Raw genomic sequence first — 7798 nt, 5'->3', positions numbered from 1 at the left:
TTAAGAAAAAATGTTTTAAAAGAAAACAATTCTTTATTACCAGTGCAAGCCAACAACAAATCATTGTCATGCCCACAAAAAAAATGCAGTCCTCTGCAAAGACAAAAGTTACAGTATATACAAGAATAAATACAAGTAAGTGATGGAGACTATATACAGTATATATAGTGGCTATTATATAAAAATAAGAAAAACAAAGAGGCATTTCTTCCTCCTCCTTTTAATGAGACAAAAATCAAAGATGTCAAAAAATGAAAAATAATCAAAAAACAAAAGTGAAAAAAATAGCACCAGCACAAAATGCAGGGAAAAATCAGTGGCAACTCTCTAAGTATGTACAAAAAAAAATGCTGTCCTTGAGAAACGTCATTAGACTGCAGCGCAAGAAAAGATAGATGTTCTTCTTCCTCATTGTGTTTCAGAAAAGCTGAGATCAATCCAGCCTCCTGAAAGTCCCTTTCAGTTTGTCTAAGACAACTCTTTCTAGAAAACCTTTGTATTATTTTGTCCCTTTGGCAAAGTGCATTTCTCAATGCTTGCACTCAGATCCAAACAGATTTATACTTGATGCAGCCCATTAACAAGTCAAAAGGTGGCAGTCTTTGGTCAATTTAAATAACAATTTCACAACAGAGGAAATGAATTGCTGCCTGATCGGATACCAAAAGATGGCTATGCTCGATGAGACTCTGCGGATAGATGAAAAGTTATGCTTGTTATTACAAACTTTAAGAGGGAAAAATGGCAGAAGTTGGAGTGTCATATCCATCAACCAAAAATGGTGAAAGGAGGGAGACTATAACACTCTCTTTAAATAGATGCATGACTTACTGTACTTGAAGAAGAGATATGCTTCAATTTTCACATCTCTTCCTTTTGCTTTGATGACCTGCTACGTTATATTCAGCCCTTCTTTCATCATTCTGGCAACGACTCAAGCCCTACTGAATTGTCTAAGAGGTAAGAATTCAATTTTCATATTTTAGCCTCTGGGCCTATGCAGCAAAGTGTAGCCAGAAGATATAAATTCAGATCTTCCACTGTGTCTGTCAAGCCATATGGGAGGCACTGAGCAAGGACTTTGTGGTGTTGTGAAGTGGTGCTGAATGGGAAAACACATTCTGAAGACTGTGGAACCTTCCAAACTGTTTAGATTGTATAGATGACAAAATGTTCAAACTAAAACACTGCTCTTCATATGGAGTGACTTCTTTAACTACAATGGATCCCACCCCATAATCCTCTAGGCAGTATGTATTCTTACATATTGCTTCATCTTGTTCAGTGGTATTTGAAGTTTCCTTCGATGAGTTTGTTGTCATCTGAGCACCTTTGATGTCCTGGAGAAAGAAAATTTATAGGTACATTTATTACTGCCACAAGTCTATCCTTAAAGTTTGCCATGCATAGCCTGAACCGCATTAAGGGGCGTGTCTCCGCATCTGCTGTCATTTTTGCCAATAAATGAGCTTTGATTTGTCAGCTCTATTGTCCTCCTTTATTTGCCACTTAATCTCCTACAATTTAGCATGTTTCTTTTGCTAACTTAAAAATGCACATTGTGAAGTCACAAAGGGAAAACATGAAGACTTGACTTAAAGCTGTACACACACAAATTTAACTAATAGGATATTTTTACACATACACTTACTGCACTTCTATGTTTGCTTCTTGTGGTTTGTCTGGATATTATCCCATGCTAATGTGTAAAAGGTGAGCTGTAATTCTTGTCTCTCTGTGACCTTGACTGCATACTGCAAACTTACTGCATATGGCAACTGTGCCCGTTGGCTTAGTGGGTGTCGCAGCACATGCAGACAGGTTGTCTAAAGAGGGAGAGCTGGGGTCAGAAGAAATAGGCTCCCTGGATGCAGGGATGTTAACTTGAGAGTTTTCTTCTTCACTGATGCTCATTTCAACAGAGGCTTAAGCTTATTCTTACGCACTTCCTTTTCCATCTTGCTCTCAGTCAGTCTGTTTAGCTTCCAGCTCTAAAGGACTATGTGAGAGAGAGGGTTTGATTTGTGTGCTGCTTTGCAGAGCTTAATAATCAGACATCTAGTCAAGAATCACAGTTAGCTGACTGGAGACAGAGACTGGTGGATTCCAGTACTTTAGAATTTATTTAAAAATTAAAAAATAAGTACTTTACAACAATAAACTAGTAATGTTGGAAGGTAAAACAAGATGGCTGAACACAAAAGACTTAGGAACAGGAAAACCCCTTTTGGGTTAGAGCATTACTTTAACTAAATTTTAATGACACCTTCCAAAGAATAAGCTGTCGTATAAAACAACAAGCTTCATCTAAGTATGTAAAGACTGTAAAGAAAAACTTAAGAAATGGTTTCATTTTCACCCATGGCATTCCAATGTGCTAATATTATACTCAAATGAAGAGAAGCATTTGAATGGCAAAAAGAAGTACAATTTTCAAGCTGTCATGAGTAACCTTTGTCCAGAATCAGTGTGCCTTTATTAATGTTCTCTATTCAATGGTACTTAACCCCTTAGGGATGGTATTCACTGTGATTACATTGTATAAAAAAATAGAACTTCATAAACCATACCATAAGATCTTTCTCCTTCATTTATCATGAAGGATTCTGGCGACGGGGATATCCTTAAAGAAGAATTGAGATTCAGACTGAGTCCATGGGGAAGAAGGGGTATCTTTAAGAAGTTTAGACTGGAAAAAATGAGGACATTCTGAGGCGAAACTGAATATGTAACTGCACCCTAATAGCAAAGTACCAGCTGGAAATAATGATTATGTGCTTTAATTTTAACATAGACTTCCCTTCAATTGTATATCACAAAAATAACCATGAGAAATCAAAAGTGCTGACTTACAACTTTGAAGGAATAGAAGCATGTGGCTTTGGATGCCATTGTTCCTGAGCTGTTAATTACATAACAGGTAAATGTATTATATTTGTAATATATTTGCGTGAATCATTGTGGGGGCTATATACCGGAAAAATATACTAAACTAAACTTCTAGCAGTTTTCAGTTTGTTATATTTTATTCTTCTTAAATTGGTAGTTTTTAACCATGTTATGTTTCAACTGACTTTGCTGTGTCCCCTACTTCCATTTACACTCATTCTCAATTTAGTGCTGGAAATCTTAAATTTAGGTTATGTGGAATCAGTTGTTATGGTATGTTAATATTTTGTAAAGAAAAAATAAGATCAATTTTGTACCTACTGTATTGTCCAAAATAAGCACAGTTAATTTCATTGAATGTGGAGAAATCTATATACAGTATATAAATGTCAATGTATGTGTGTGTTTGTATGGTATGTTCCAGCATCACTTCTGAACAGCTGGAGTGATTTTCATGAAACTTGGTACACATGTTTCTCAACGGTTGACTAAAAATAATGCAGGATGAAATCAACCTTAACCCACACCCTTCTGGGTAGGGTGGGGGGTGATCTTGCGGTCTTGTATGCATGTTATCATCCATATGACACTTGGAACGATCACCAGAGGGCGAACTGGAGGTGACTGCCAGCATTCTTTATGTTTGAGCACCACCGCACCCCTGTTAGAGTTGGCCAGTTCCAAACGTCAGCTGGATGATAACATACATACAAGACCACAAGGCAAGCACATTAGTGAGTCTTCATTGTTTATTTTTTATTTTTAAAGTTGTGGGTTTTGGTTTTTTTTTTCTCAAACAATTAAAAAAAAACTTTATTTTCCTCCTGGGCAACGCCAGGTATTGCAGCCAGTTTACTATAAAAGACAATATAAAAGGATGTCATACTAATGAGACATGAGACTTAAATTTTTACATTTCTTGAGAATAAATTAAAATTTAAAACACATTCTTTCCTTCTTCAAGCACTACAGATAACAAGGTGTAAATGGAGTTTTTTTTTTATCTGTCTCTTTTTTATCTGTCTCTGACATCTATACATATGCTGAGACTGAAGAAGGCTCAAGTTTAAAGTATACGTGCAATAAGACAGAAACAGGATCAGCATGTATTACAAAATTAATAGTCCATGACATTGCAAATGATATCAATAGATAATAAAATTAAATTAAATATTTTACATTATAGGACTGATAAATGCAAATCGTGGATGTTCTTGCATTGATTGACTTAGTACTCCTTTTTTGTCCTAAGCATTATCCTACCTCCTACCCAGTTAAACATATATACTTATATTGAAACCAACTTAATCCAACTCAGGTTTGCGAGATGCAGGTGCTTATCCCAGCAGTGATGCAGAAAGCAGGTTGAAAGTTCACCACAGTGTCCACTTACACACGCATGCACACACACCCTCATAAGGGGGCAAGTGGTTTTCTCTGATTATGTTGATTGTATGTGGCTAGTAAAATAGTTTTATTTTTAATTTATTGGGAATATCTTATGTCTGTATTTATCAGATACCCAATTAGCAAAAAGGTTAATTGCATGGATATATTATGTGGGTCCCTGTGGTATGTGGCAAGGAATCATTAACACTCTTATTTGCAGCATTTAATATATTGAATTTACTTTAGACTTATTGTCATACTAACAGCATTTAAGAACATGAGGATAAAAAAACTTTGATGATAATGGTCCATTCAATTTTTGCAGTTTCTCTTCATAGCACATAGTCCTAGAAATGGATTTAGCGGAGTAATTCTTTGCATTACTTTCTCCACTGCCATTATGTCTTTCTTGTAATATTGAGATCACTATTGGTCTTTTCCGTAAATCTAAGTGCAGAAATTTTACCTGAACCTGAAATGAATTCAACAGGTGTGCAATGAATATGTGCAGCCCGAAATGTCCCTCATGGCATGCTTGCTCAAAGCAGCATTCTCGATATATCCATTCCAAATTTTCCTTTATTAAGTTATATTGCCAGTTTTTGTTATATACCTTTTGATACATGAATTTCAAGAGCAGTTCTAATGTTTGATATGTGCCATCCGTTGGAATAAAAAATGAAATGCATTTTATAACTAGATGTATTACAAAGTACATTCCAATGGATGGCAAATTGCTAATATTAATACTGAACACAAACAACAGAGTATTGAGGCCAGATGGACAAAAATCGGCTTATATTATATAGATAGCTTTTTTTCTTGAGGGTAAGTAGGTTAAGACTACTTAGGATCATGGGTTCAATTCTTGGCCTGTCTGCATGGAGTTTGCATGTTCTCCAAGTGTCTGTATATTTTTTTATTATGTATTGCCAGTAACATGTGTTTGATGTGTCTAAAGTTGTTGAGTCTAATATTAGTTTGTGTGTGCTGCAATAGGCTGAAGTTCCATCCAAGGCTTGTGCCTGTTTTGTGTTATTCAAATGGTTTAGTAAATAAAAGAATGAAGTAAAATGAAAAGCAGTTGCAGGAATACAGTTGTTATAGAGAACAGATGTCAAACTCAGGCCCACGGGCCAAATCTGGCCCGCAGTGTAATTATATTTGGCCTGCGAGAATATACCAAATGTCTCCTATAGCTGGCCCGCCGGTAGACAGCACATGCACCACTAATACTACAAATCCCAGATTGCTCTGCTGGTGCATTGGTACGTCAATCAGGACCCACAAGCGCCCCCTCCTCTGTTGACATTCATTAGCGACCTCATGCTACCAGTCACCTCGGGCCACCCCTCCCAAAAATGGCCAAACGAAAGGTGGAAAACAGAAGCTTTCTAGAAAATTGGGAAGCAGAATATCTGTTCACAAATGTAAGGACAGACCTGTTTGTCTTGTGTGCGGAGCCAACGTAGCTGTAACCAAACAATATAACATAAGAGGACACTATGAAACGAAACACCACCACCAGTACAAGGACCTGGACATAGCACAAAAGTGCCAGAAAGTAGAGGAGATGAAAAGAAGTTTGGTTTCACGACAGACTATGTTCACAAAAGGCTTCTGTAAAGGCTAGTTTTATTGTGGCAGCAGATATTGCAAAATCAGGGATTAATGAGGGAGAGTTTGTCAAAAAGTGCATGATCAAAGTTTGCGAAGTCGTGTGCCAAGATAAAAAGCAAGCATTTTTAAATGTGAGCCTTAGCAGAAACACAGTATCGGATCGTGCATGTGATCTTGCCACAAATCTACATGAACAGCTGATGGAAAAGGGAAAAGATTTCATTGCATTCTCCCTTGCTGTGGATGAGAGCAGCAACACATCTGGTACTGCCCAGCTGTCAGTCTTCATCCGTGGAGTGGACTCAAATCGGTGCGTTACGGAGGAACTTTTGGGATTAAAATCAATGCATGGCACAACCACAGCAAAAGAAATCTTTGAAGAAGTTTCCAAATGTGCAACTCAAATGAGGCTACCTTGGGATAAACTTGTGGGACTAATGACAGATGGTGCGCCCGCGATGTGCGGTCAAAAGAGTGGATTGGTGACCAGGATTTGGGAGAAGATGCAGGGGGAGAACTGTGCAGGTGAGCTAACTGTCTATCACTCCATCATACATAAGGAATCGTTGTGTGGTAAAGCCCTGAAGATGGAACATGTTATGAGCACCATAACACAAGTAGTTAACTTTATAAGAGCTAAAGGTTTCAGTCACCACAAGTTCAAGTCTTTTCTGGAGGAGCGTTGTTTGGAATACGCAGACATGTATCACATAGAGGTGAAATGGTTAAGAAGAGGAAAAGTACTGAACTGATGTTTCGAGCTGCATGAGGAAATTTGTCAGTTTCTAGAAAGCAAAGGGAAAGACACAGCAGAGCTCGGGGATAAAGAGTTTCTGTCTGAGCTGGCATTTGTATGTGACATCATGAGCCATCTCAATGTGATGAACCTGCAGGTTCAGGGGCGGGCCATATTATCACACCAGTGGGAGCTTTAAAAACAAAATTGTGCCTGTGGGATACTCAGATGCTACATGGAAACCTGGGCCATTTTCTTTGCTGCCAAACCATAAAAACGCAGATCTCTACCGCTGTGTTCTCAAGTGCACAGTTTGCTAAAAAAACTTGTCTTATTCAGTGCTGAGTTTACCCAGCGATTTGCCAACTTTGATGCCCAGAAATGTAGGTTTTAACTGCTTAGTAATCTGTTTGCAGTTGACGTGGAAAGCGCACCAACTAACCTCCAAATGGAGCTGATTGAACTCCAGTGTGGTGACACGCTGAAGTCAAAGTATGACTTTGTGGGTGCTGCACAGTTTCCAGGTTACATCCCTGACACAATGCCCCAGATCCATACCCAAGCTGCTCAAATGCTCTCTATGTTCGGCAGCACATATCTGTGTGAGCAACTATTCTCCTTGATGAAGATGAACAAAACATCACACAGGAGTCATAACACTGATGAACACCTTCACTTAATCCTGAGGATTTCCTCAGCTCAGAGCCTGACCCCAAACATTGATGAGCTAGCATCCAAGAAGAGATGCCAGGTAGCTGGCTTGGACCAATGTGCATCAGAGTAGATCAGAGTGCAGCAAACTGAGCTTGAATGAATGTTTTGTTTATGCAATTATCCTTGCTACTCCAAAGCATGGACTTGAATGGCTGGATTTTCATGGAAGGAAATTTTTATTATTATTGTTAGCCTGTGAAAAAAGGTTACCATTGAAATTTAACTCAGCAGGCTACAAATAGAGAAAGAGGCATAAGATTTGTTTTTACATTTTATTTAAGCAATGAATGCCACAGATGTGTCTTTAATCTGACATTTGATTTCACATGTGTTTATAGTATTAAGCTTTGCTTATTCTAGATTCAATGTTTAAGCAAAACTTAAGTTTCTTTCCATATGAAAAGGTCCATCATTATATCTGATGAGAAGGAAAACTTCCTCAATTGTAGA

The 7798-nt window shown here is 37.8% G+C and overlaps 1 pseudogene; it reads left to right on the top strand.

Annotated features, from left to right (window-relative positions):
- Window positions 1-5639: 5639 nt before the first annotated feature.
- On the top strand, window positions 5640-7418 carry LOC120527548 (annotated as a pseudogene).
- The last annotated feature ends 380 nt before the right edge of the window (window positions 7419-7798 follow it).

The sequence above is a fragment of the Polypterus senegalus genome, chromosome 1 (assembly GCF_016835505.1).
Source record: "Polypterus senegalus isolate Bchr_013 chromosome 1, ASM1683550v1, whole genome shotgun sequence".
In the NCBI taxonomy this organism is placed as follows: Eukaryota; Metazoa; Chordata; class Cladistia; order Polypteriformes; family Polypteridae; genus Polypterus; species Polypterus senegalus.
The sequence above is the reverse complement of the archived record's forward strand: the minus strand, read 5'-3'. Positions and strand labels throughout refer to the sequence as shown.